At 38.9% G+C, this 9,430-nt stretch overlaps 1 pseudogene; it reads left to right on the top strand.

The window, feature by feature from the left end:
* The first annotated feature begins 597 nt into the window (after positions 1-597).
* Positions 598-4,186, top strand: LOC117473395 (annotated as a pseudogene).
* Positions 4,187-9,430: the final 5,244 nt, after the last annotated feature.

Genomic DNA, 9,430 nt, shown 5'->3' with positions numbered 1-9,430 from the left:
ACCTCAATAATGCACCAAGTACAATACTGGAGTAATTAATTTAGATATAATCTGACATTGTTTTATGGAATAAAGTCATGTGAATGCTGGATTAAGATGTACTCTGCTGCCCTCTTATGTTTGCTTGTAGACTCGACATTGTATATATATATGTATATATAACAGTTGAATGTCCTTTAATTGTGACTTATTCTTCACATACTATTTTGGTTATGTTTTTTGTTTTCTTTGTATTGTTTCTGTTATGATTTGATGTAAAGCATATTTGAGCATTAGGAAAAGCACTATGAAAATCCCATGTATTATTATTATAACTATGTTAATCTACACATGAGCTATCAATGAATTTCATCACCTGGGAGTTTTTCTCTAAGGAAACGAGCAAGCGGTTTTTCTTGTTTTTACAGCTTTACAGTAAGTGATTGTCTTGTGTGATTTCAGTATTGGTCATCGATGGAGAAGTGGAAGTTCCTACCTGACCCCGCCTCTGTCTGTGTTTCCATCCTTTTTTCTCCCTGCCTCTGACTCCGCCTCCATTATTAGCAGGGTATATGTACTGCTGCTGACTCTGTGATCCAGCAGAAGAAACAGCTCATCTGCAGACCATACAGCTGCTATTCATCCACAGAGCTGAGACACACCCTTCACACAATGGCTGGGGATCAACGCGTTGTAATAAGTGCTCGCATTATTGGAGCGGTGCACAGGGACACACCTAAACTCAAGGTGAGTTAACACAACAGGTGTGATTTAACTGAAGATTTAACTGTGTGATTTTCTGTATTTGTGTAAAAAATGTCATCCCTCATCCTTCATTATTTGTATTTCTCCACAGATGTTCATGATTTCTGTGTTGTGGTCGGACAACACTGAAGTGATCATTTACAGGTCCTTCCAGGAGTTCAGGAAATGCCATGTAAGTCCCCAAAAACTAAAGAAATCACACATGTTCTTAGATTGGTGTTTATTTTGTAGAACTAATAAATGTTTTTTTTTTTCTTTCAAACAGAGGCAGCTGAAGAAGAGATTCCCTATCATGAACATTTTCAAGAGAAATGACAGAGTGATCCCCAAATTTAGAGGTAAGAATAGTTCAAATGTATGTTAGAAAAGGTCTATTTTAATGGTCTCCTTACACAGAAGTTGTGCATTTGCAGCAGATAATTTGAGGAAAAGCCAACTAGTTTAATAACACTGCAAACATTTAGTATTGTCTAATGTCTTCTGTTTTTCAGTTTTAACTTAGTTTGAAGCAATTAGATGGATATTAGATTTTGTACTTTCCAAGAAAAATGCTGTATAAATATAGTAATTCACCTTATTTCTCAGCCAGTCTGGTAAAAATCTTTGGGCGTTTTCCTTCCCTATGACTGTGTCCTTCATGAATCAGTGAACACATTTACAGTTTGGACTAGACGCTGCTCTCTTTACAGTCTGGTAATAATCTTGAAAAATGTTCCTCTCCTCTCTGCAGGACAGGCCAGGAAGAGCAGCCAGAAGAAAGGATCCAAGCGCTCCATCCAACGCATGAAGTTCCTGGAGAGCTACTGCGAGAAACTTCTGAAGTGCGATCAAAGTGTGACACGGACCCCAGAGGTGACTCAGTTCTTCATGCCCAAAGATCACGACCTGCTGCCAGACTTCACCAAGAACAGGTCAGTTCTCACACCAGAGTTTCAGATCAAATGACAAGAGAGTTTAAATGAGTTCTTGATTATTAAATGACTGATTTCTCTCTCACACAGCATCATGATCCTGATGTCTGATGATCTGCCTGATGGTGGAGGAGGAGAAGTTTCTCACCAGCCTAGAGGCAGCGTCACTCACCCGTTTGTCACCCAGACTTACTCCTGCGTGGCCGCCTACGAGACAAAAGATACCAAGAATCGTCCGTTTAAGGTCGCTGTGGACGAGACGCTGGACGTGCTGATCAAAGATCCTGCAGGTCAGTGCCTCAGCTTTCATGTAGATGGTTACTGGAAATCAGCAAAACAAACTTGAGCTGCTCTTTCTGTATTTCTGTCATGCTTAACGGTTGTTTTATTTCCTCTCCAGGTTGGTGGCTGGTTGAGAACGACTCAAAGGGTTTGGCTTGGTTTCCTGCTCCCTACCTGCAGTTATTGGACGGAGAGGATGAGGAAGACACTGTATTCCAGCATGCAGGTATGTGTCATTTTCAGTCAAATTATAATATGCAGAAATGACCTCATTGAACAAGTACACATAACTTCTTTATGGAAAAACATTGAAATGTACATACAGTACATGTTATAGTTGTACTCAACAATGCAACTAAATGCAAATTGAAATAAAATTAGAACACTAAAATGCTTAAAATAAACTTCATAAAATCCTATTCTAAGAACAAAAATGTACATTATTCTTGTTTAATGATTTCTTCATCCAATTTGACAGTTTAATCACTTCTTTGAGCATTCAAAAGTTTGACAATTCGGGTAACTTAAGCCATTTTACATTTATGTATCTTACACATTGCCGCTGCTTTTAATTGAAACTGAGCGGTTGTGTTTCGTTTTTGGTTAATGAACATTTGGGGCTAGTAACCCCAGGGAATCAGTGTCTGGGGACTTTGTCCTGGCTGGTTTTCTCTGTGTATGCTGCTCGGGACGTATGTGCCATACAAGCGTACACAGCTCATGTTCAGAGAAACCTTAAAGAAAGGCATCAGTAAAATAGAAATTCTGTGTGAACTATTCATATCTTAAACTGCACTGTAACTTTTTATTCATGTACTTTTTCTTTTAATGTTTCTTTTATTATCTTTTCTTTTTAACGACTGTTTTTAAATGCCTTTGTCTGAATGTCTTTCATTTTTGTAAAGCACCTTGAAATGCCTTGTGTTGAAAGGTGCTATATCAATCAACTTGCCTTGCCTTGCCTTACAGATACAATGAACACATTTACCATTCATTTAAGGACAAGTGTATCTACAGTGCTTCTTAAAATTCCATCCAAGCCTGACATTGCTGTGCCAATAAATACATGCCAGGTGCACATAGTTTATAATATGATGCCAAGTTTGAATAAAGAATCACCACTGGGGAGTGCTCTTTGACCAATGGAAGCTAACATACATCTATTCTCTTCTAGTCTTTAACTGTACTGCAACATTTCTGATCTTGTTATCTTCTTTGTGACCTCTAGGTGACCTGTACTGTGCCGTGAGGAGTTACACAACGAAGAAGCACGACGAGGTGTCTGTGCCCATCGGCTCCGTGGTGGAGGTGCTGAGGAAGTCTGACGACGGCTGGTGGCTCGTCAGGTATGGAATCTTATCTGTCTGCACTGCAAACAATAGAGAATAGGAACACGGAGCACATTTCAAAAAGGCTGGTTGAAGCACTTATGAATGCTTTTATTGTCTTTTCAAGCAAACACATCACAAACCTACTATTGTCTATGTAAAGAGATAGAAATGGGGTTTTGTGCAATTTGATAAATAAATGCTAAATAAGTTCTCAACTTGATCAGGATGTTATTATAGTTTGCAAAAGTTGTAATCAATTATCTTTTTTTGTAATCCTCTCCAGATTCAATGGCAAGGCAGGTTACACACCCCTTCCATGAACCTTCAGCCCTATAACAACCCTCGGGCCGGCCTCTACAGCCTGCAGAGGAAGCTGCACAGCTCCACCCTGAACCTGGCCCTCCAGCAGGGAGGCTCCGGCTTTACGTCGATCCAGCGATGACATCGATCTGCGAAGTGATTCTGCAGCTCAGTTCAGAGGGCGTCTCCACAAGGCCCGGTCCCTGGACGTCCTCTCCGAGACCCGGACGCAGATGGAGAGAGATGCAGAAGAAGCCCGAGCACGAAGCATGAGCAACGCGAGCACCGATACCAGCTTCTTCTCCGACTTCGAATCCACATCCAACTTAGCAGACATAGGAAGTCCTTTAGCATCGCCTCAGCAAAGCGACAGCAGCATTGATCTCAGCCTCTTAGACCGACGTGGCTCCGATACCAGCGACGAGAGGTCTGAATCTGCAAGCTCCAAATGTTCTAGGACATCATCAGTCGTTCCCCAGGTTGCCTCCTCGACCCAAAACAGAGGAGATCCTGACCCGCTGCTCCACCATGACCCGAAAGGCAGCTCTGACCAACAGGACCCCGGCTCCAGAGTCAGCCGGAGACCATCCACCGCCGATAGGGAGTCACATTCCTTAGATTTATTCAGTGTGCATGTAACATGTTCACCATAACAGGTTTCTGTCAGTCAGTTGTGCAATATTTGTTCAACATGTTTGCCATACCAAAATTTAAAAACGTGCGTAATAGCATAAGAGGATGCAAGAAATGTTCACGTGAAGTTTGGAAAATATCACTCAGGTACAACAATATATCATATTAATAATATAATGTAGCTTCAGTGAAGCATTAAAGGAGATGAAGAAAATGTATTGAACTTTTATTATTTCTTTAGCTTTGAAACCACTTTTCCAGGAATGTAAGTTAAATATTTACATTCAACCGTTTTAAGTATCATTCTTTAAGTTTGTTTACGGTTAGGAACATTCATGATAGAAAAGATAAGTCATCATTAAACTATTAAGCACTTTTAACCACTATTTACGATTTAATTCACAAGTAAAAACTTAATATAACATAATTAATTTAACAATGTTTACTTTGTTATATTTGACTATCTTATACTGTATTTTAAGTTTCCTGTCATGTTCTTAATTAATTTCTGTTTTGTTGTTTATCGCATGAATATTTATACTGATGGCCTTGTACTGTATTACAGTCTGTAACTGTAACATTAACATGTCAATAAAATAAAATATGAATACAAACAAGAGTGTGTATTTCCCCCCTAATTCATCAGGATTAATAGCCATAAGTTATAATTAAAAAAACGAAAATGAGCTTTATGATCTGATGTTTTTTGTAAAGGTTTTATAAAGGTGCTTCACCAATGTTTGAGTCAACTCCAGATAACACAAGCAACAATAAAAATACGAAACATTGGTGAAAACGACTCTCAACACATAAAAAAGCACCTAATAAAAGCTTTAAAAAATAAAATAAGGCATTTAAAAGCAGGCATACACCTCCCTGAGATCTTATAAGTAAAAAGGAAAATGTAAAAGTATGTGTGAGGAAATACGGTTTATATAAAAAAAATACTAATATGTCTATTTATCTAAATTGTATGTAAATTAAATGTTTTACCAGTTTAAGGTGCATGCCTTTCTGGCTCAGCGACATGTAAAGAGTGTTATACAATAATGCAGATGAGAAAGAAATATGGAATTTAAACATCTCAATTAACCTTGAAGAGGGAATGATCTTACTTTTTAAATATTCACAAATCGCAGAGAGCATGCTTTACAATCGCGTCCACTTGTATGCTGAACGTCAGGTCTGAAGAGAGTCAGAAATCCAAATGTAACTAATCAGGAGAGACGTTACTCAAAAGATGCTTAATGTGCACAAGAAAGATTTGGAGTGATGAATGATGATGATGATGATGAACGGAAGAACAACTGGAAAGACTAGTTGTGATGCAGACCACAGGTGAATTGGGTGGCGGAGTTTTAGAGAGCAGTTCCCATGAAACACAGTGTGATGGAAATTCCACACTTAATCACCTTCTGCTAAGAAAAGAACAAATATACAAGCTTAAACCAAAGTCGTGTTATTTAATAAAGAGTTATAGCATTCAACAGAATCAATCATATTTCCAGCTGGAAAGGACAGAGGTCCTGCACTAGTAGATAGTACCAGGATCTGACCCCGTTACACAGAAAAGCAATGTCATTTATAGAGATGAGACACAGGAAGGAAGGCAATCCACATTACAGTCCTAAATTGGGTGGGGGGGCCGACAGAAGGGGAAGCGCCGCATGTTAATTACAAACCCTAACATCCATAGGGGACTACGGATGGAAACTAGCTCAAAGCTCAAATCCTGCATGTTTACGTTTTGAAAGCATTATTTGTTTTAAATGTTCATCAATGTGCACTGTCCCTCGTCAAATAAACGATTAAATAAATAAGCATATGATTGCCTGACAATGGTCAGGGCGACACCCTTCTGTCTGAGAACATTTTGTAGCCAGGAAACCTACATGCATATTGAATCACTGTAAATTCCCATCATACACAGCACTTCTGTTCTTCTCTTAATACTGACAGTGTCTCTTTTAGGAGCTATGCACACATTGTAAAGGGTATTATATGTCCAGTTACATAGAATCACAGCTTCACTAATACAGAGACACAAAACAACATGTCAATCATGTACGTTTAGGTAAAGAAAACCAAGCTTAAACATGACTTGCTGCTGAGATCGAAACTGCAGGGAGTTCATTGTTGTTAAAACAATATAACAGTTTATAGTCACACACATTTTTAGGGCTGTCACCAAGATCAAACACAGTATGTAGAGTTTAATACACTTTAGAGAGCAGATATGTAGAATCTTAGATGCATTTTGGAATGCTATTATTTTAAACAATGGAAATGCCGATGATTTCTGCTTTAAACCAATTATTTTCAATTAATGTTTGCTAGTGAAGTCATTATACAAGTGTCTGAGACCAGGATATTGACCAGCTTTCACAGAAATGTTCTCCAGTCAGGAAATATTTACACGATTGAACCTTCACTGAACTGGAGACAGTCTGCTAGAGAGAGATCAGAGGTCAATAATTACTTCACTCACGTTCCTCCTGAGAAACTCGCTTATGGGGCATGCTGCAAAACCAGTGTGTTGTAATTATCAAAGAGACTTCTTGCTGCTAGGCAACTGTTTATTATGTTCTGGAGCCTGATCTCTTCTTTAAAAAAAGATGCACATCAATCAGTGCCGTGCTTTCATTATGTTGTTGCATCAATGTTAGTTATCATCAGACACATTTTGGAGTGGCAGAGTGGCCTTGTGACAATAGATGACACACGATAAGATCTCTTTCATTCAACCGTGATAAGAGACAGTGAAAGTGAAACTTGGCGTAACTCACATGCTTGTTCAGCATGTCTGCAGGTGCTGCAGGGGTTCACTGTGTTGCTGATTTATTTCCATGTACATGCTGCACAAAACCAAATAGGCCTAAAGTTAAACATGAGAAAATGTGAGTGTGTTTTCATATGCTAAGCAACAGATAGCACAAATATAAATGTCCCTTTGCCACCAAGTATTTTTGCTTTAATGTGAGTTTTCTTTTTATAGTAATAATAATCCATTAACCTTCATGTGTGCGCCCCATCATCAGGATAACATTCGAGTTCATCAAATACTTTTCTTTATGACCAAATACGAGCAAAACTTTTATTTTATTAAGCACTCATTTGTTTATTCTGGCAGGCTGAACTAAAGAACGCCGTAAAAGTTTTATCTGACTCAGCTTGTTAGCATTGTAAGCATGTTAGCATAGCCTACTGATGTTATCATTGTGAGCATGTTAGCATACTGATGTTAGCATTGTGAGCACATGATCATAGGCTACTGATGTTAGTCTTGTGAGCATGTTAGCATTGTGAGCATGTTAGCAAACTACTGCTAACATTGTGAGAGTGTTAGTATATTAATGTGAGCATTGTGAGCATGTGAGCATACTGTTAACATTGTGAACATATTTGTATACTAATGTTAGCATTGTGAGCATGTTAGCATACTGTTAACATTGTGAGCATATTGTATAATGCTAGCATTGTGAGCATGTTACTAATGTTAGCATTGTGAGCATGTTAGCATACTGTTAACATTGTGAGCATATTGTATAATGCTAGCATTGTGAGCATGTTAGCATACGACTGGTATACATTGTTAGCATATTAGTATACTAATGTCAGCATTGTGAGAACATTAGGATAATGATGTTAGCATTCTGAACATGTTAGCATATTACTGTTAACATTGTGAGCATAGTATATTTAGATCTGCTTGCATGTTAAGTTATGCATCAGTTGAGAAATAAATATGTCAATCATTATTTGGGTGTCTTCTCTTTGTTTATATTACAGTAACACTTGACTAAACGCATATAGCATCAAATCCTTTCGTGTCTCAGGATGTAGTCATTGTCACGGAAGCTTGTTAGCGAGTCTGCATGCATTCCTCAGATGCAAAATCTTAAAATACCCAGCGATATCTGGGACATTTTTGAAATTTCGAAATTCAAACAATGAATATCAGTAAGGTGAGCCGGATGTACAGGGTGTGCAAGGATGGAAGATTATGACACAGTGGAGCAATCAAAGCGTTACCGAATGACCCCTGAACCCTTGGTCATGATTAATCATTCAACTCAATGCATGTAAACGGCAAGGGGCTACATTTGACACAAACGATTTAAAGATGTGAGTCAGCTTCACGTCAGACACCCAGTTTGCTTGACTGATAGGCTAAGGCCACATTTACACGAGAACGAAACGGCTTGTATCTGCATAGTTTCTCTTACGTATAGCCCTATTATTTACACGAGGCCGTAACAAACGGACCCCACAAACGATAACGGGTCCCAAGGTGGATAGATTTGCAAACGAAACTCTCTGGGGGGTCAAACGAGTCCGTGTAATCGCCTCTATACGAATATTTCCTGAAAAAATAACGATAGCCCCACCTCTCCCCGCCTCTGCTGCTCACTGCTGTAGCATGGCCAGTAGCTACTGTCAGTAGCTACTGCTAGTGCTACTGCTACTGACCATGCTACAGATGTTAGTACAACATCTACAGCTCGACCATGCTACAGATGTTAGTGCAAAATCTACAGCTCCTCTACCACAACCATCAGCAACAAGTGGACATAGAGAATTACATGAACCACTACATGTTGCTAAATCCACCGCGGGGCATAAACAGAAGGGTAGCCATGGCAACATTGCTCTGGGCTGCTCCGGGGTCTTCTTCGCTGCTTTTGGTGTATTTTGTGGCGGAAGTTACAGCGCCACTTACAGTCCCGGCATATGTACTACAGCGTTTCCAGCGGTCTCGTTTGAACAGACACGTTAAATGAAAAGGAATGCATGTGAACAGAAGACTTTTTTGAAAACGCATACTGTGCATAAACGCAAACGTTCCCGTGTAAAAGCAGCCTAAGTAAAGTGAGATAATCCACCAGCACACATTTAAAGGCTTTGTTTTAGTGCTTATCTACCAAAGACAACAACATCCATCAAACATCTGTCTGTAGGAGTTACGTAATGTCTGTCGCGCCGGTCAGAAACTCTGACCTTTAACTGAATTCTTTACAATCTTTAACAAATGCTTAAGGCAAGGCAAGGCAAGGCAAGTTTATTTATATAGCACCTTTCAACACAAGGTAATTCAAAGTGCTTTACAAAAATGGAAGACATTTTAAAAATGGCATTTAAAATCAGTCATTAAAAAGGAAAGATAATAAAATAAACATTAAAAGAAAAAATACATGGATAAAAGTTAAAAGTTACAGTGCAGTTTAAGAT

This window comes from Trematomus bernacchii, unplaced genomic scaffold (assembly GCF_902827165.1).
Source record: "Trematomus bernacchii unplaced genomic scaffold, fTreBer1.1, whole genome shotgun sequence".
Lineage (NCBI taxonomy): Eukaryota > Metazoa > Chordata > Actinopteri > Perciformes > Nototheniidae > Trematomus > Trematomus bernacchii.
Note: the sequence above shows the minus strand (reverse complement) of the source record. Positions and strands in the feature narration are given on the sequence as shown.